Genomic DNA, 19987 nt, shown 5'->3' with positions numbered 1-19987 from the left:
TTTAACGGAGTTTTGCTCTTGTCACCCAGGCTGCAGTGCAGTGGTGCGATATAGGCTCACTGCAACCTCTGCCTCCGGGTTCAAGCAATTCTCCTGCCTCAGCCTCCCGAGTAGCTAGGATTATAGGTGCCCAACATCGCGCCCAGATAATTTTTGTATTTTTAGTAGAGATAAGGTTTCGCCATGTTGGCTTGGCTGATCTTGAACTCCTGACCTCAAGTGATCCACCTGCCTCGGGCTCCCCAAGTGCTGGGATTACAGGCATGAGCCACCACACCTGGCCACAATGTTATAATTTTTGCTTCGACCCTCAAACATAGTTTAGAAAGCTTAAGAGAAGGAAAGTTGATCATATTTACCCCTATTTTTACTCTTTCCATTTTTCTTTCCTCCTCCCCAATGTTCCAGGAGGATTCTTTCTTTTGTCTTTCCTTTCAGTTTCAAGAACTTCCTTTAACTATTATTTTAGGGCAGGTCTGCTAACAAAAAATTCTCTTAGTTTTTATTTATCTGAGAATACCTTGATTTTCCTTCATTCCTGAAGGATACTTTCTCTGGATATATGGCTCTGGGCTGGCAGTTCTTTTCTTTCAGCACTTGAAAACTGTTTTGCCACTTCTTTCTGGCTTCTATGGTTTTTGAGTTAAAAAAAATCTGCTGTAATTTGTTTTTTCCTTGTATTTTTTTTTTATTTTTAGATTTTTTTTTAGGAATAAGGTATCACTCTGTTGGAGTGTCGTAGCATAATCATAGTTCACTGAAGCCTTGAACTCCTGGGCCCAAGTAATCCTTGGGCCCAGGAGGCCTCAGCCTCCCAAATAGTCAGGACTACAAGTGCACGCCACCACACTCAGCTGATTTTAAAAAATTTTTTTTGTAGAGATAGTGTCTTGCTATGTTGCTCGGCCTGTTTTTCCCTTTTAAATAAAGTGTCATTTCTCTCTCTCTCTCTCTCTGCTTTCAAGATTTTTTCGTTGTCTTTAGTTTTCAAGAGTTTGACCATGACGTGCCTTGGAGTGGATTTCTTGGGGTTTTACCTCTTTGGAGTTCACTTAACTTCTTAAATCCATTGTTTGTCTTTTGCCAAGTTCAGGATTGTTTTCAGCTACTATTTCTTTGAATATTTTTTCAGCCCCCACTTTTTCTCCACTTCCTCTTGGACTCTAAAAACATGAATGTCAGAGCTTCTATTTTAGTTCCACAGGTTCCTGAGGTTCTGTCCTTTTCTTTTTTCTCTCTCTCTTTCTTTTTTGTCTGTTTTGTCTCTGTTGTTCAGATTGGGGTAATTTCTATTGTTCTCTCTTCAAATTCAATGACTTTTTTTATCTCTTACCTCTGTACTATTTTTTTTTTTTTTTTTGAGATGAAGTCTCACTCTGTCACCCGCCAGGCTGGAGTACAGTGGCACAATCTCAGCTCACTGCAACCTCTGCCTCCCTGGTTCAAGGGATTTTTGTACCTCAGCCTCCCCGGTAGCTGGGATTACAGGTGTGCACCAACGTGCCTGGCTGATTTTTGTAATTTTAGTAGAGATGGGGCTTCACCATGTTGCCCAGGCTGGTCTCGAACTCCTGCCCTCAAACAATCTGCCTGCCTTGGACTTCCAAAGTGCTGGGATTACAGGCGTGAGGCAACACACCCAGCTTCCATTCTATTTACAAAGCTCACTGGATGTTGAGCCCATCCAGTCAGCTTTCTAAAATTCTATCAATTTGGTTCTTCTTTGTCGTGTCTATTTATTTGCTTGGGCTATTTTTCATTTGTTTCAAACATGTTCATAGCTGCTTGCCAAAGCATTTTTTAGATGGCAGCTTTAAAATCCTTCTCAGATAATTCCAGTATGGTGTTGTTGGCATTGTTGGTTGCCTTTACTCATGAAATTTGAGATTTTCCTGGTTCTTGGTGTGACAAAAGTTTTTCCTTTTTTATTTTTTTGAGATAGTCTTGTTCTGTTGCCCAGGCTGGAGTGCAATGGCACAATCACAATTTATTGCTGCCTCAACCTGCTGGGCGCAAGCAATCCTCCCACCTAAGCTTTTAAGTATCTGGGACTGCAGGCATGCACCACTATGCCAGGCTAATTTTTTCATTTTGTAGAGACAGGGTCTCACTATGTTGCCCAGGCTGGTCTCAAACTCCTGGCCTCAAGCGATCCTCCTGCCGTGGTCTCCCAAAGTGCTAGAATTGCAGGTGTGAGCCATTGCTCATGGCCACAAATTATTTTTGTATTATATCCTGGACATTTGGAGTATTATGTTATGAGATGCTGGATCCTCTTGTAATCTGTTTCAGCAGGCCTCCTTTAACCCTGGCCCTTATTAATGCCAGGTGGGGGTAGAAATCCAGGTCCCCTACTTGACCTTGGTTGACACCCTGGTGGGGGTCAGGGGTACCTCCTTACTTCTGGGCAGTGGTGGGAGGTCTGGCTTCAATGATCCTTCCCTGCATGGGAAGGGAGGGTGCCTTGTTACTGCTCCTATGTGGTCTCCACCCACCTGATTACTCTTGGGTGGGGGTGAAAGTCAACCCAGCATGGAGAGGGAGGGGCACCTTGTTATTGCTGGGTGGAGTGGAAGTCCTGGCTCTCCCTCATTCTTCACTGTTATTGCCCTGGCGGTGGGGGATGGGGCTCCTAGTTACGGCCATGAAAGGCTCCCCACCAGGCCTTTCCTCACAGGGGAGCATGGGCCTGGGGCTGTAGTTTCTTCCATGGTGTTTGGCTAGAGTAGGGAGGTCATTGTTTTAAAGGTTTTTGTCTTGCTAGGCTGGGTCTCTGCTGATCCTTTGGCTAAAGAGAGTAGGTTTTCCTCTTTTTTATTTTTGTTTTGTTCTTTTTTATTATGTTTTAGACCCATCAGCAGGAAGCAAAGAGCAGGTTTTTTCTTGGGGCTGTTTTTGTCTATGTTTATTGGTATTTCTGGGTTGCTGATTTCTTCCACCTCCAAATCTGGCATATATTGGGCACAAAGAAAACCCAGGGAACTCACTGCTCTGTCACTGTTTGGTCCTGAGGTCTCTGGTCAGCCTGCCTTCTCTCTACCTTTCACAGTCTTCTTCTGTTTGTTTTATATATAGGGGTGGCTTTAGCAGGAGGAATGAGGAGAAGTGTGTCTACTCCATCTTGTTCAGAATCAGAAGTCCAGATTCATCTATTCTTGAACTTCACATAAATAGAATCTACTGTGTGTGCTCTTTTAAGTTTGGCTTCTCTTGCTTGGCATGATGTCTTTTCAAAAAAACTTTTATTGTGGTAAAAAAAAAAAAAAAAAAACCCACATAACATGAGATCTACCCTTCTAACAAAATCTTAAATGTACAGTATTAACTATAGGCCCGATGTCGTGCAACAGATCTCTAGAATTTTTTCATTTTGCAAAGATGAAGCTTTATACCCATTGAATAGCAACTCCCCATTTCTTCCTCCCCTCGGCCCCTGGCAACCACCATTCTCCTTCCTGTTTCTATGGATCTGACTACTTTAGATACCTCAAATAAGTGGAATAATGCAGTATTTGTCCTTCTATGACTGGCTTATTTAAGTTATCATAATATCCTCAAGGTTCACCCATTTTGTGGCATGAGATAGGATTTCCTTTTTTGAGGCTAAATACTATTCCACTGTGTGTATGTACCACATTTTCTTTATCCATTCATCCATTGATGGACATTTAGATTGTTTCCATATCTTGGCTATTGTGAGTAATGCTGTGATGAACATAGCAGTACAAATTTGTCTTTGAGACCCTGATTTCAATTCTTTTGGATAAATACCCAGAAGTGGTATTGATGGATCATATGGTAGTTCTTTTTTTTTTCTTCTTGAAATGGAGTTTCGCTCTTGTTGCCCAAGCTGGAGTGCAATGACACGATCTCAGTTCACTGCAACCTCTACCTCCCGGGTTCAAGCAATTCGCCTGCCTCAGCCTCCCAATTAGCTGGGATTACAGACATGTGCCACTATACCTGGCCATTTTTTTCTATTTTTAGTAGAGATGGGGTTTCACCATGTTGGCCAGGCTGGTCTTGAACTCCTGACCTCAGGTGATCCACCACCTTGGCCTTCCGAAGTGCTGGGATTACAGGTGTGAGCAACCATGCCTGGCAGTAGTTATTTTTTAAGTTTTCTTTATTTTTATTTTATTTTTAGTAGAGATGAGGTCTCATTATATTGTCCAGGCTGATCTTGAACTCCTGAGCTCAAGCAATCTTCTTGCCTCTGCCATTCAAAATGCTGGGATTGGAGGCGTGAGTCACCATGCCCAGCCTATTTTTAATTTTTTGAAAAACCTTCATACTGTTTTTTATAGCAGCTGCACCATTACACATTCCTATCAACAATGCACAAGTGTTCAAATTTATCCACATCCTTGCCAACACTTGTTATTTTATTATAATAACACTTTTAAAATAATGGCCATCCTGACAGGTATGAGGTGATATCTCATTGTGGTTTTGATTTGCCTTGCCACAACGATTAGTGATGTTGAGCTTTTTTTTTATTTTTTTTATTTTTTGTTGTTGTTGTTTTTGAGACAGAGTGTCGCTTTGTCGCCCAGGCTAGAGTGCAGTGGCGCGATCTCAGCTCACTGCAAGCTCCGCCTCCCGGGTTCACGCCATTCTCTTGCCTCAGCCTCCCATTCTCTTGCCTCAGCCTCCCGAGTAGCTGGGACCCGCCACCACGCCCGGCTAATTTTTTGTATTTTAGTAGAGACGGGGTTTCACCGTGTTAGCCGGATGTTCTCCATCTCCTGCCCTCGTGATCTGCCATGCCTCGGCCTCCCAAAGTGCTGGGATTACAAGCGTGAGCTACCACGCCCGGCTGAGCTTTTTTTTATTTTTATTTTTATTTTTATTTTTTTTGAGACGGAGTCTCGCCCTGTTGCCCAGGCTGGAGTGCAGTGGCGCCATCTCGGCTCACTGCAAGCTCCGCCTCCCGGGTTCACGCCATTCTCCTGCCTCAGCCTCCCGAGTAGCTGGGGCTACAGGCGCCCGCCACCACGCCCAGTTAATTTTTTGTATTTTTAGTAGAGACGGGTTTCACCATGTTAGCCAGGACGGTCTCGATCTCCTGACCTCGTGATCCGCCCGCCTTGGCCTCCCAAAGTGCGGATTACAGGCCTGAGCCACTGTGGCCCGGCCCCCGGCTCGAGGCATTTTAATTATACCAGTTGGTCATCTTGTCTGCCTTCATTGGAAGCAGAATGTGTGTTCACGCGTCTTTGCTCATTTTTAAATTTTTTTAAGGCTATCAAGTTATACGGAGCTTCTTAATATACTTTTGGATCCTAAGTCCGTTTTACGATATGTGGTCTTGCAATTTTTTTGCCATTTCAGCAGGTTACATTTTCACTCTGCTTTTCCTTTGCAGTGCTTTACGGCCTTTTTAGTTTGATAGGTAGTGCGCTATTTGTCTACTTTGTTTTTTGTTTGCCTGTGCTTTTGGTGTCAGATCTAAGAAAATCATTGCCAAGGTCAATGTCCTCAAAATTTTTTCCCACTATGGTTTTCTTCTAAAAATTATTATGGTCTTCCTGGTTTTATGTTTAAGTCTTTTATAAGTCCCTAACTCTCGAGCTGATTTTTTGTCTATGGTGTAAGATAATCGCATTTCAGTTCATACCCCCTTTTGCAGCGTAGAAAGCAGTTTTCCCATCACACACATTGTCTGAAGAAGAAGCTATCCTTCCTATCATTTCCCCCAACTGTGTATGCTGTGGCACCCTCACTGAACGATCTGTTGACCATATATGTGTGGGTTTATTTCTGGGCTCTTCCATTCTGTTCCATTGGTCTGTATGTCTTTATTTATTACTTTATTTATTATTCTATTTATTTATTTATTTATTGCTGGTGACCATAATATGCATATATGGCTGTCTTTATGACAGTACCATACTGTTTTAATTACTGTAGCTTAGTAATATGTGTTGAAATCAGGAAGTATGGGGCCTCCAGCTTTGTTCTTCTCAATATTTTTTTGGCTATTTTGGGGGTCTTTGTGGTTCCTATGATTTTAGGATTTTTTGTTTTTCTATTGCTATACAAATGCCATTAAGATTTTAAGAGGGATTACATTGAATCTGTAGATTGCTTGGGGTAGTATGGATATTTTAAGAATAATAAGGGCTGGGTGTGGTGGCTCACACCTGTAATCTCAGCACTTTGGGAGGCTGAGGCAGGTGGATCACGAGGTCAGGAGATTGAGACCATCCTGGCTAACATAGTGAAACCAGTGGCGGGTGCCTGTAGTCCCAGCTATTCAGGAGGCTGAGTAGGAGAATGGCGGGAACCCGGGAGGCAGAGCTTGCAATGAGCCGAGATTGTGCCACTGCACTCCAACCGGGGTGACAGAGTGAGACTCCGTCTCTAAAAAAAAAAAAAATAATAAGTAAAGAGTATTAAGTCTTCCAATCCATGAACATGAGATGTTTTTGTTTATTTGTGTCTTCTTTAATTTCTTTCATCAATATTTTATAGTTTTCAGTTTACAAGTATTTCATCTCCTAGGTTAACTTTATTCCTAAGTATTTTATTCTTTTTGATGTTATTATAAATAGAATTGGTTTCTTAAATTTTTTCAGAAATTCAGAAATTTTAGAAAACTTTCAGAATTTGTCAGAAATTCTTTGTTATTAGTGTACAGAATCAGTATGATGTCTTGAGATTTATCCATGTGATTATGTGTAGTGGGATTTTTTTCATTGCTGTATAGTATTTCACTATGTGAACAAACCACACAGTAGAATTTATACAGTGAAATCCTACACAGCAAACTACCTCAACTACATGCAGTAAACTGCACAATTTGTTTGTCAGCCCCTCTGTGGGTGGGCATTTGGGTTGCTTCCAATTTGGAGATATTAAGAATGAAGCTTCTATGAACATTCTTGGACATGCATTTTCATGGCTATTAGCACTAAATATTGCAAAAACTTCTTAACTGGTCTCCTTGCCTCAGCTCTGGTCTCCTTCTAACCACTTCTCCATGTAAAAACCACTGTGATCTTCTGAAAACGTAATTTAGATCCCTTTCTCCCCTTGCTCAAAAGTACCAATGGGTTCCCTTCATACTTAGAATAAAATTCAGAGTCCTCACCATGGCCTACAAGGCCCTCTGGGAGCCAGCCCCTGCCTGCCTCTTCTTTATCACTACCTCGTTTGCCACCTCTCTCTGTCTGGTTTGCTCTACCTACCATCCATTCATCCATCCTCCCATCCACCCATCCAACCATTCAGCTGAGGGCTGCTTTCATTGTGCTCAGCTTACTGCCACCTCTAGGACATTTGCCCTTGCTGTTCCCTCTGCCAGAAATACTCTTCCTTCAAATCATCACATACCTCCCTTTCTCCCTTTATTTAGATCTCTGTTCAAATGTCATCTCTTCAAAGGGGGATTCTAAAATGTTCCTGCCTCATATTCTCTGTCTCTTTAACGCACGTTATTAATATTATTATTATTGTTGTTATTATTTTGAGACAGAGTCTCACTCTCACCCGAGTTGGAGTGCAGTGGTGCAATCTAGGCTCACTGCAACCTCTGCCTCCTGGGTTCAGGCAATTCTCCTGCCTCAGTCTCCCGAGTAGCTAGGACTACAGGTGCATGCCGCCACGCCTGGCTAATTTTTTGTATTTTAGTAGAGACATGGTTTCTCCGTGTTGCCCAGGCTGGTCGCGAACTCCTGAACTCAGGCAATCTGCCCGCCTCGGCCTCCCAAAATGTTGGGATTACTGGCGTAAGCCATTGCACACAGCCCACATTAATTTTCTTGGTAGCACTGCTCATCATTTGAACATATTTATTTATGATATGTCTCCCTTTGGCATGAAATCTCCCTGAGGTCATGGACGTCGTCTGTTTATCTACCGTGCTCCACCCTAGAGCAGTGTTGCACATAGCTGCAGTCAGGAAATGCTTGTTAAATGCACGAAGAAACTAGCATGAGATTTAGTCAGACACCTCAGTACTGACACCAGCTTCATCCTGCAGCTGTGAATTACAGTATGGGGCCAGCCCCTTAACCTACAAGTCTCACACTCTGATCACCTGGGATCTTGTGAAAATGCTGCATTTCTGACCAGCTTCCAGGTGGTGCACAGGCCGCTGGGCCTTGGATAGCCAGGCCTTAACTGCCCGGAGCCTCAGTTTCCACACCTGTAAAATGGCTCATTGTGAAAAAACAGTGGATACGGTATAAAGCACCATGCACAGTGCCTAGATGTAGCAGGGACTCAGTGATTGTAATATTTGTTGCTCTTCCTCCGGGCGCCTGCCAGGGCCACTGGACATTTTAGTCTTCCCCCTCCCAAGTACCCACCCCACGTGCTTAGCCGCCTACACAGAATCCCAGTAAAGCCTTTCCATTTTCTTTCTCTAGAGCTGGCCAGCCCTGCCTGTTGTGGGCTGGGGTTGGGGAGGATTCTGGCATTTTGACAGTCATGGGAATATTATGCAGATGAGATGCAAAGCAGTAGCTAATGAGCACTGATTGCATTTTCCCTGGCTCTGGGGAACACGTGGGATAACTGTGCCGAGCTGGGGAGAGGGGGCAATGAATGCTTTTGGGGAGCTGGATAAGGAGGCAAGGAGGGGGTTGACAGAAGGAGTAGGCATCTCCCAGGGGCATGAGGGCCGCTGCCTTGTGGTGTGGGCCAGACAGCCTCCTCTGATCTCACCTGTGGGACAGGAACATGGCTAAGGTTCAGGAACAGGAGCTGAGGTTGGGCATGGAGTGTGTGTGTGCGTGTACGTGTGTGTGTATGCACGTGTGTGTATGTGTGTATACATAATGTAGGGGGTGTCCCTGGGCCAGTGTGGGACCTGCAAGTGGGAGAGTAGAGGGCCTTCATTCCCAGCAGCAGATGGGGCCAGATTAGGCTGACAGTGGGGGTGGGGTGGGGGTGGATCCTCTCTGGGCTGGGGAAGGAGGGGGAGACAGAAGGGGTCAGCTTCCTCCACAGGGCCTGTCTGGAATCCGTGAGTGTGGGAGGACAGGACGTGGGGTCTGCTAGGCAGCAGATGGGGCCGGATCAGGCTGACAGAGGGGTGGGTGGGAGGGCAGCTGTCTTTGGTATCCTTGGATGGAGCCCGGCTCTTTAGGAGAAAGATGATCCAGGGCTGGGGGCCGGCAGGTGGGCAGGGGGCTCTGCTTACAGCACCTGGGAACTTAATCCCTCCCTATCCCCCAGCTGAGGCCTCCTCACTCTCTAGGAAGCCTCTGCTCTTGGGCACTGGGAGCCCCCACCCTCCTGGCCTAGGCCTTGACCTGAACGCCCTGCCAAGGACCTCCAGGCCTGGGGATGGCTGACATCAGACTTCTGGCCCAAGGAAGGCAAGGCTGGAAGTCACTTCTGAGGTTGATTGTGGGGTCCTTGTGCCCACCACTTGATTGGGACTTCAAGTACTTACGATCTCATCCTGCCTTTTTTTTTTTTTTTGAGACGGAGTCTGGCTCTGTCGCCCAGGCTGGAGTGCAGTGGCCGGATCTCAGCTCACTGCAAGCTCCGCCTCCCGGGTTTACGCCATTCTCCTGCCTCAGCCTCCTGAGTAGCTGGGACTACAGGCGCCCGCCACCTCGCCTGGCTAGTTTTTTGTATTTTTTAGTAGAGACGGGGTTTCACCGTATTAGCCAGGATGGTCTCGATCTCCTGACCTCGTGATCCGCCCGTCTCGGCCTCCCAAAGTGCTGGGATTACAGGCTTGAGCCACCGTGCCCGGCCTCATCCTGCCTTTAATCTAAGGATAGAAGTGAACTTGGCTATGAAACTTTTAGAAACTGAGTGGCTGGTGCTGTGTTTCCCAATCAGATCTTTCTTAATGGAATCAACGTGAGGCACTGGAAAAGGCTTGGTAGGCTGAGGGCTTGAATCCCAGCCTAGCCACTAGCTGCGTTTGTCATTGTGGACAAACTGCTCAATCTCTCGGAGCCTATTTCCTAATCAGTCCAGTAGCCTCACCATGCAAGGCCCTGTGACAGCCAAAGACTGCAGGAGAGCCCCTGAGACAGGCCCAGGCTTTTCAGGAACCCACTAGCTCGTCATCTCCTCAAGGGCAGGGACTGTGTTTTGCCCACAGCTGTATCTGTGTCTAGAACCATCTCTGACACATGGTAGGTGCCTAGTCAGTGTCTGTTGGATGGATGAAATGCCCCATTTCTCTATCCAGAGATGATTTTTCTCTTATCTCTTGACATCTCTAATACTGGGATGCATCATGCAATTATGTCTGAGTTTCACCAGCAGCTGCCTTGTGATTGAGAGGGGTCTTGGAAGTGATGAATACGGAGGAGCTATCATTATTATTAAAAGAGGGCCTTTCTCTTAATTTGTGGTGGCTTCTGGTTCCTTTCTGTTGTATCTGCCCTCTCTGGGGAGTGTGGGGTCCCTGAGAATTACCCTGGGCACAGGGGCTGCAGTGACCGTTGCCCGAGGCCCTGCGGTGGTGCCGGGCTGGGGACAGCATGTCCTGTGGGGCATGCTGTGTGTCCTGGGCCCCAGTCACCACTCTGGTCTCCTGCCACCCACCACCCACACTGTCCCTCCTAGGGGGTGGCAGAAGTCTAGAACCCTGTGTGAAGCCTGGAATTCTCTTCTCGGGGAGAGTCATTTCACTGTGCCCTGTCATAACTCCAAGTACCGATGCTAGAGGGGTGAGGAGGGATATGTGTGAGCCCCCTAGGCTGAGGGGGCTCTAGGGGGGATCTAGTGAGGATTTTCAGAATGAGACTGAGGGAGGGTGGGCCCGGTCTCCACCACCACCGCATTCCCCTTCAGCAGCAGAGCCAAGACACTGCTAAGATCAGATTAGTGCCTGATCCCCAGGTGGGGCAGAGCAGACAGGCAAATCCTCCCCTGGGAGGCCACTCGTTATTCAGCCCCTTGATCCTGACACTTCTACTCCCATCACTGAACCCCGCCCATGAGGCTAGCATCAGGGCTTGTGTGTGCCGCGTTGAGTTTGTATAGGAAGGGTTTGTGTGTTACAGGTTCTGAATCCATGTAGATGTGTGTGCACGTGTCTTCAAGATGTGCATATGCTGATGTTAGTGTCGCAGTTACGTGTGTGTTATAGGTGCATGTGTAGGAGGATACACAGACTTGTGGAAATGCATGTGTGCAAATACATGTAATGGGTGTTTGTATCTGTAAGTGTGTCGTTGGGGTGCACGTGGCCTGGACACACATGAGTGTGTATGGGCCACCCCTGTGTGCGCTTGACTGGTGTGTGGCAGCCATGGCCTGTGGGAGAAGCGTCGGAACTGGCATCCCAAGGTCTCAGTGCCGACAGCTAGCCCAGGAACCTTGGACACTCAAATTCTTTTACTGCTGTGGCCCTCAGCTTCCAATCTGTAAAATGGGTATGAAGTCTCATGGCACGAGGTTGTGCATGAGCATCTCTCACACTCAGCCTGGCCTAGAAAAAACTCAAATTTTTGAGTTTTCATCAAATGAGAGAATAAATGATTAAACAAATAGCAATGCCTCACAGAGCAGCATGAGCTGAGATTTTAAGGACCCAAGTGAAGTACATGGAAATGTGCAGCTGTCTGGAAGGACGGCTGGGAGGTGGGATCTTGGGGAGAAAGGGAAGAAAGGGGATGGAGCAGGGCTCCCCAGGCGAGGGTGGCGGCTGAGCCTGTGTACCCACCAGCCTGTCTGTGGCCGTGAAGTGTGTGCGTGTGTGCCCATGTTGATGCGGCGCCGTGCGGGAGGCGGGCGTCCCCTGCTGTACATGGGAGGGAGACTGTCTGTGCAGAGCATTGCCCAGTTGCCATAGAAACGAGCAGAAGGAGGTGGGTGGCTGGAGAAGGAGGCGGGTCGGGAGGGGGGAGTGGGGAGGAGGCAGCGGTGGAGGGAGCTGGCTCCTGCAGTTCTGGCGCTGCTGCCTTCCTGAGTGAGCAGTGGAGGGAACCCTAGAGGACCGAGCCCCCAGCCCGGCGCCAGGCCCCCTCTCCGCCCGCCACCACGGAGGAGAAGGAGGACAGCCAGCCCCTCCGGCCCTGGCCTGGCCCAGCGGGGGCAGTAAGCTCCTACCTGCCCGCAGCTTGGTGCCCACACAGGCCCAGGTAGGCATTTCGATGGCTGGAAGAGGCTGTGTGGAGAGTGGGGAACGGGACTGCCCTGCCTTCCTACCAGCGGCACCTGGTAGGAGCCAAACAGGCCATCCGGAGGGGCTGGGCCGGGGACCCGGCTGGGGAGTGGGCTGTGGGGTGCAGCCAGCATCCTGAAAGGTCTCGTCAGAGCCTTGATCCTCCTCATCGGGGGACTGTCCCTGTTGCCTTTCCTCCTCTGTACCTCTTGTCTCCACCACTGCCACAGGTCCTGACTTTGCAGCCATGCCCCCTCCTTGGGGCAGCTGGAGCCTCCAGGGACCCACAGTCTGAAGCTAGACAGGGTAGGCGGCAGAGGGCAGGGAGGAGTAAGGATGCCCCAGTCCCACTCAAGGCACTGCTAGGCTCTGGCTGTTTGGGATAAGCAGACTCACCTCCCACGATCTCCCGATGACGCCAGAGCCTCCCTGCTGGCCCTGGATGGTCTCAGGCACTGGGCTTAGAGCTCCCTGGTCAGGTCAGAGGCATCTACCTCCTGCCCCATCCTCAGGCCCTTGCCCTTCCTCGTTCTCCCTGGAGACTTAGTGAACTCTCCCCAACCCTTGATCTCCCAAAGAATCCCCGTGCCCATCCCCAGCAAGCCCAAGGCCTCCAAGTTGGGGCACCAGGGAGCAGACCTCTGATGGGGTGAGAGTGCCTGTGGCCCTCCCTCCTGCGCTCTCCGTCCCCCTGCTGCAGTGCTCCTGGGGACAGACTCCTGCTGCTGGGGGAGCTCTCCGGCACTGCCACTGCGGAGGAGCCTCTGCCGGCTGCTCAGGAGGGGGCGGGGTGGGGTGCAGGGGAGGAGCTGGGCCCTCTGTCCCAACTCTGGTCAGGGAGGGGACAGGAGGGGGCCCACAAGAGTGCACAGGTGGGGCACACCTGGTCCAGGTTTGCCCTGGATGAAGCTGAGCCTCCTTGGGTGGCATAGGGAGGAGATGGTAGCCTGAGAGGGGGCAGAAGGTTGATGTGTGCAACTATGGGCGTGCTTAAGGTCCTGCCCTTCTCCACCTGCTTTCTCTGCCGCATCCCCTGAGAGCCCAGCTGGGTCTTTCGCTGGACCACAGTGTGGAGTGACCCCTTCCCCTGGCACTCGAGTCAGAGGGCCTGGTGCAGGGGCTGAGGAGGGGTCGCATGATGGGGAAGGGAATACACACTGAGAAGCTGGTGTGGCTCTGCTCATTTCTGCAAACATTAGATGCACATCCACAGAGTGCTGGACTTGGGGGCTCCCACTTTGGGATCAAGGGCCTAGGAGGAAGAAGGGCAGGTCTCGGGTTGGCAGAAATGGGATGCAGATTCGCCTGTGCGCACTGACACTGCCTGCCCCTGCTCCTCCGAACCCTGCACTCTCCTCCTCCCCGACCAGGGTGGGAGCTGGTATCTGCCCTGCCTCACCTCCTGCAGCAGGGCCTGCTGGCCTCAGTTGCCTGTCAGCAGCTGCCCCCACCTCCACTGGAGCAGGGGCTGGTGAGGCCTGGAGGGCAGGTTCTTTGGGTGAGAGCTGAAGGAGTGTCTGTCCACTCAGCAGGCCCTCCAGGCCTGGCCCCGACCTCCCGCCCCTGGCCTGCCTCCTCTGGGCCCAGGCCCCTCCCTGTCAGGTTGCTGCTTCACAGGTCGGCTTGGGGCTGCCTGTGCTTGCTCTGTCTTTCTCCCACATTCTTGCCACCAGATTCTGGGGCAGTGAGTCCACCAGGATGGGCTTCTGGGATACATTTTCCTGCCCCACTTCATTGCACACAACGCACCCACAGCCCAGGGCACCCACCTGGAAGCCGGATTGAGACTTGACCTCCCCCAGCAGACCTTCTCATGTGAAAGGGAGCTTGAGGGAGGCCCCAGGAGGACTGAGAGGCCTAGAGCTCAGCAGGGGCTGGGGCCTGAGACACAGGAACAATCTGGCTCCTGGCTGGTCCCTCCTCACTGCCCTTGACCCCCATGCAGGAGCTGGCAAGGGTGAGGAGGTATCTCCAGCTGGCTGTCCATGGGCATCTCAGGGCTCCAGAACTGAGCTCCCATCCCCTCCAACACCGTTCCTCCCTCAGTATCCCCAGCTCAGCAAACAGCAGCTCTGTCTGCCAGCTGGTCCGGCAGGAGCCATCCTTGACTTCTCATCTCACCGTCACATCCAAACCATTGGCAGATCCTGTTGGCTGGAATGCCATAGCACTTCCAGACTCCAGCCTCTTCGCACTCCTTCTAACATTACCTCCTTATTCTGAGCCCCCATCTTCCCTCACCTGGGGGACTGCAGCCACCTCCTAGAGCTTCCCTGCCCACTCTGCCCCACCGTGGTTTGCTCTTCCCCCAGCAGCCATAGATCCTTTAAAACAGAAGCCAGATCACATCCCACCTCTTCCCAAACCCTGTAGTGGCTCCATGTCACTCTGCTAAAGGCCTCCTTCCGACCTACAAGGCCCTCCCCAGTCCCCTCCCTCAACCTCTTCAGCCTCACCCCTCCCCTTCCCTCTTCTGCGCAGGCCACATGACCCCCTTGCTCCTCAACCCTGGCAGCCAGCTTCTGCCCCAGGGCTTTTGCACGGGCTGTTCAGGCTGCCTGAGTGCTCTGCCTGGCTCCCTCCCCATCTCCCTCAGGCCTTTGCTCCAAGGCCACCTGCTCAGAATGACCTTCTGTGACCATCCTGCAAACAAAAGCACCACTCCTCTCCCCCATCTTCCCTCCCTGTCCCCTCCCCTGCCTTGCTTTCCTTCACAGCCCTTGTCACCTTCTAACATCCTTGATTACCACTTATTTATCTCGTTTCTTGCCTGCTCAGCCCCTCTATAATGTCAGCCCCACAAGGGAGGCGGTTTTCTGTCTTATTCACTGCTATAGCCCAGCTCTGCACCCTGAGAATCAGGGCTGCAGTGTAAAGCCAGGAGTGTCTCCCTCGGGGGCTGGCTCAGCGTCTGTGCTGTCGTGGGGGCCTATGATTCCGTCCTCACAGGGGAAGATGATGCCCACCTACCTGGGCCATTGCCTCAGGGACATTGGGTCAGACAGGAAGCTGGGCCTGCCCTGGGTCCGCACGTCTTCCTTTTCTCCACTCCAGCTGTGGCCACAGCAGCTCTGCCAGGCCAGGCCCGGGAAGAGAGCGAGCCGCAAGCACCCCAACACAAGCCACTGAAGTGGGAGGGCCACGGCCCCTTCTTCCTGGTCGGAACTCATCCCTGTGTTCCCTGTGTTGCAAAAACGTGCTGCGCTCCCACCAGGAGTGCTGCCGACAGAGAGGGCGGCGTGGCCCCTGCTCTCTAGGCAGCCACAGAGGCAGTGGGCACAGGACAGACAGACGCATCCCCGCAGAGCAGCCAAGTGTGTGCTAACTGGTCTTGAGAAAAGAGATGCCCCAGAGCAGACAGGAGGGGGTCCTGCCTTCCCAAAAAGCTCCTGCCCCTGCCTCCCCATCTGTGGGCATCTCACTCTGGGCTCCCCCAGAAGCCAACCCCAAGACAAGGATATGATTCATTTAGGAGGTGGCCCACAGAAACACTGAGGGTGGGGAAATGAGACGGGGAAATAGGCAGCCAAAACAGGGTGCTTTACCAAGCAAGTTACCACTGCAGGTAATTCAGCTCACTCCAGTTGGGGAGCTCTGGGAGAGATTTTGAACACACCTTTGACTCAGTCCAGGAGGGCAGGGGAGCTGGGGTATATATACACCACCTTCCAGTGGCTCTCCACTACCCTTTGCCCTGTCCCTCACGCTGGCTGAGTTTTCTCTGAACTGTTGTCACCACCTAATGTGGTGATATTTATTATATTTGCTTCTTGGCTTTTTGCCTGTGCTGGAGTGTAAGCTCCATGAGGGAAGGGCTGGTCTTATTCCCTGATGAACCTGCCCCACCTGAAACAGGCTTAGAGGCCCTCTAAAGATGTGGGCTGTGCAAAATGGTGTCTTGTCTACTCGACTTGAAAGCAGGGGAGGGATGTGGGCTTTTGGGGTGATTTTGGGAGGAGAGAGAGAGGGTCTGGGCTCTTAAGAGGGTGGCCAGAGGAGGAAGGGAGAGCACAGGGATGGTGAAGGGTGAAAGGTCAGACCAGGAGTGGGCTAGGGAGGAGGAGGGGCCAGCCACAGAGGCTGGGGTGCCTGAGGCTGTGTCTGAGGCCTGGTCTCACAGGTGGGCCACCAAGGGGTGCCTTGTGTCCCTTCCTAGCTGGGATGAGCCCACCTGGTCCCCTCTGCCCTGGGCCTCTCTGGAGCCCTCCAACCTTGAGTAAGGTTTGAGCTCTGCCTCCCTGAGTCTCCCTATTTGTGTTTCCATCCTCCTCCTTCCTCCTCACCTTGGGATCATCATTTCTAATGAGCAGGCCCCTTGGGGACTGCCTAGAACACCCCAGGTTAGAAGGGATGGAGGTCCAGGGGACTGGTTTTCAGACCCAAAGAGAAAGCAAGAGGAAGCCAGGCCTGAGATCTTCCTTTCATGGGGGACCTGCATATCTGAAGGTCCCAGGTGAGGCCCAACAGTCCCTGGAAGGACTCTGGGGGTGTTAGCTGAGGAGGGGAGAAGGGGAGCCAGGTGATCCAGAGAGATGAGGCTCCTGTCATGAAGACTCTGTACTTGTTAATACCCATAATACTGCAGGTGAACTCTGGACCTTATGTGCACTCATTTCCTGCTACACCAATCCCATGGGGTAGGTGCTATCATCACCTCCATTTTGCAGATGAGGAAACTGAGGCACAGAGAGTTGAACTAACTTGCCAAGGTCAGTGGCAGAGCCGGGATTTGAACCTCATCTCCAGACATTCTGTCTGGCCCCTTGGTGCTGTTAACTATTGTGCTAATCGACTTTTTGGGACACCAGGTTGCCACTCCTGAACCAGCAAGACTGTTTAGGGCAGAGCATGCCTAAGAATGGCACCACAGGGTTGGTGTCAGATGAGGGGAGGGGTAGGTGAGGGCTGGGGTATTTGGGGAAGGCCTCCTGGAGGGACAGGGACTGAGCTGGCCCTTGAAGGGAAGCAGGCTTTTTCTGGGGGAGGGGTGAGTGACAGGAGGGAGGATGGCATACGCTCTAGGCTGGGTTATGGGGAGACATGAGCAAAGGGGCAGAGGCTCTAGTGGACGCGGTGCATCTCAGCTGCCTTGAATCCTCCCTGCTGCATTCGGAGCCCCAGCTCCCAGAGATGGCTCAGAGGCCCTGTGTGGCCCCAGGCCAGGCGCTGTGAGCCTGTCGGTCTATCTCTGGGTGAGGCGAGGGGTGGGTTGGGGGGGCACTGCTGGGAATGTCTGTGGGACCTGAGACCCTGGGGGAGAGGCAGGCAGCTCTGGTTTCTCCATGGCCCTGTCCCTGAGCTGAGCCTGTTCCGGGCAGGGGAGAAGGCCTTAGGCCAGGAGGGCTGGAGTGACACCCACAGAGAGCTGGGAGCAGGGGCAGGGGAAGGACCATCCCTGGGTCTGAGTCTGGCTCTGACTCCTCCCTGCTGTGTGACCTTGGACAAGGTATCTAACTTCTCTGAGACTCAGGTACTCGTCTGTAGACTAGGGAAGACAACAGCCATCTCAGTGGGCTGTGAGGTTTGGAGATAAAGCGTGTGAGGAGGTGCTCACAATGGCACGCAGTAGGCACTCAAAATTGCTGTGTCGTCGATGCTGCCTGCGTGCTGCAGCACCCCTGAGGACGGAGGGCGCCATGCTGAGGGCAGGATGGTCCTGGGACCACAGGGAAGAGGAGACCCTGGAACCGGGCCCTGAGGGCTGGCCAAGAGGAGGGAAGGGATCTCCAGGAGAAGCCCGGCCTGGAGACAGAAGGTGGGTGGGACTCGGGGCCTCCTCCTGGCTCCTGGCTCTGGTTGTATCATCATCATCATTGTCAACATTGGCTGGGTGCCCACTGTGTGCAGGTAGCTGTGTCTGGCTCTGGGATAGAAAATTCATCATTTCTGCGGTTTATTAAGTGAATGTTCAGAACGTCCTTGGCATTTATTCATTCATTCATTCAACAAAAGTGCACTGCGCACATACTATATGGCCAGCACTACACTGGATGCTGGGAATACGGTAGAGAACCAGACAGATAAACACCGCTGACCGGACTGAGTGACATTCCTGTGGGAAGAAGGACATGCAACGTGATGAATGCCGTGCTGTGGATGGCGTGTCTGCTGGTGACGAGGGCTGTGGAGAATAATATGGCAAGGACAGGCAGGAGGTGGAGGCTCAGGACCTGCTGGTGTCTGGGAGCAGCTGGGTGACTCCCAGGCCTGTGGTTGGTGACCGCTGAGGTAGGAATCCACACAGCGCCTTGGACCACACCAGGCCTGGCCTCTCTGGGCTCATGCTCTTAATTCCTCTGTCCCTTCCTCAAGCCAGGAGTAGGTGGAACACAGCTGAGGGCCCTGCCTTCTAGGTTCTCCTAGAGGCAGCTGTCAGGAGATGCCTGGGCCTGAGGAGAGACGCTTTTACCCTGGGGCTCCTTTGTCACTGAGGCCTCCATTACAGACTTGGCCCACATCTCACTGGTAGCAGTTGGGGGAGCTGGCTCCAGAGCCCTGCACCCCCCATTCGGCACTTCACAGGCTGCATCATCCTCATGGACAAGAAAGGCAAGACCCTTCCTGGCTCCACAGAAAGAGAGGGCTACCCGAGATGGAGCTGTTGCCCCCACTACAGGCAACGGCAGTGGTGGATGGAGAGTGAGTGCCGACACTCATGGAAAGCTCACCGTGTGTCAGGCGCGGTCCAGTGGCCCGAGGTCTAGTGCTCCATTTAATCCTTGCAACAGCCCATTTTACCAATGAGGGCGCCGAGGCCTGGGAAGAGGAAGAGATCCACGCAGTCTCACAGCCCATACATGCGAGAGCCAGGGTTCGAATCCAGGTTATTTGGCTCCAGAGTCTGGGTTGTAATCCTACTTTGTGCTGCACAGGCCCCAGGGTCAATCCTCACTCTGCCATCCTATAGCCGTGTGATCTTGGTTTACCTCTCTGAGTGTTGGTCTCCGCAAGAAGAAAAAGAGAAAGCCCCTGCCTGTGAGGACTGCTGCGAGAATGAATGAGGTGCTGGGTGCGAGGGCCTGTCCTGAGGAAGTGCTCAGTAAGCCTTGCTTCTGCTCTCCCTCGGGGGTCCCGGGGAATGAGGCTCAGCAGGGGCCATGCAGCAGGGGCTTTGGCTGGAGCGAGGACTGAATCCCAGCTCTGCTGTTTACTGTCTCAAAGGCCATGGGTGCACTATTTTAATCACTCTGTGCCTCAGTTTCCCCATCTGTAAATGAAAATAAGGCACACATAAAGCGTCTAGAGCAGTACCTAGCACACAGTAGGCACTCGGTAAATGCTAGCTAGTGATAACCAATGTTAATGTCAACACCTCTCTATGTAATGATAGTGTGGTGGTCAGGAGTGTGTGCTCTGGATCTGGACGCTGGGCTCAAGTCCCAGTTGCACCTTTCCCAGGCTGTGTGTATTAGGCTCCCCAGAGAGACAGAACCAATTGGATGGATGGGTGGATGGATGGATGGATGGATGACAGATGGATAGATAGGAAGGTAGAAAAGGATGGATGAGAGGGCATTTGTTAGGGGAGCTGACTCACATGATTGCGAAGAAGTCCCATGTTACGCCGTCTGTGAGCTGCTGAGCCAGATGGGCCAGTACCATGGCTCCAAGTCCAAAGGCCTAAGAACTGGGGGGCCAGTGGGGTAACTCTCAATCTGCCAAAGGCCTGAGGACCGCAGGGGCTGCTCATGCAAAGTCCCTGGGTCCAAAGGCCACAGAACCTAGAGATCTGATGTCCAGGGGTAGGAGGAGCGTGTCAGCTCCAGAAGAGAGTCAGAACTCACCTTTCCTCTGCCTCTTCCTTCTCTCTGGGCCCTCAGCCGATTGGGTGGTGCCCACCCACACTGCATGAGGGCAGATCTTCCTTCCTCAGTCCACTGATTACACTGCCAGCCTCTTTCC

At 51.4% G+C, this 19987-nt stretch overlaps 1 protein-coding gene across 3 annotated transcripts in view; it reads left to right on the top strand.

Moving 5' to 3' along the window:
* PACSIN1 (protein kinase C and casein kinase substrate in neurons 1) overlaps nt 1-19987 on the top strand; it is a 75814-nt gene that overhangs the window by 43679 nt on the left and 12148 nt on the right. The window contains exon 1 of one of the 3 annotated variants that reach the window (XM_017853665.1): nt 11846-12062. The exons of the other annotated variants lie outside the window; for them this stretch is intronic. The gene's annotated coding sequence lies outside the window, so the exon portion shown is untranslated. Of the gene's footprint in view, nt 1-11845; nt 12063-19987 lie in introns of those variants that run through there. 3 annotated transcript variants of the gene reach the window in all.

This window comes from Rhinopithecus bieti, unplaced genomic scaffold, assembly GCF_001698545.2.
Source record: "Rhinopithecus bieti isolate Rb0 unplaced genomic scaffold, ASM169854v2 scaffold_36553, whole genome shotgun sequence".
NCBI lineage: Eukaryota > Metazoa > Chordata > Mammalia > Primates > Cercopithecidae > Rhinopithecus > Rhinopithecus bieti.
Note: the sequence above shows the minus strand (reverse complement) of the source record. Positions and strands in the feature narration are given on the sequence as shown.